A 268-nucleotide genomic window follows, 5' to 3' on the forward strand; every position below is an offset into this window, starting at 1 on the left:
AAACAAGGTGTCTTGTGGGCCACATATAAATGCCTGATGGGCTACACGTGGGCCATGTGTTGCCCACCACTGATGTAGTGCATGTGAGTGGAGATCCTATAGTAATTAACTGGAGCATGCATGACGCATTCCCCAGTCACCATGCCCTCCAGTTAGATTTGCCACGCATTTGGGCTCAAGTGTACATGTGAGTGCCTGCCTGCCTGCCTGTGTGTGTGTGTGTGTGTGTGTGCATATTACTCTCAGTTTTTTGTTCCAGCTTCAAGCC

The sequence above is a fragment of the Tiliqua scincoides genome, chromosome 5 (assembly GCF_035046505.1).
Source record: "Tiliqua scincoides isolate rTilSci1 chromosome 5, rTilSci1.hap2, whole genome shotgun sequence".
In the NCBI taxonomy this organism is placed as follows: Eukaryota; Metazoa; Chordata; class Lepidosauria; order Squamata; family Scincidae; genus Tiliqua; species Tiliqua scincoides.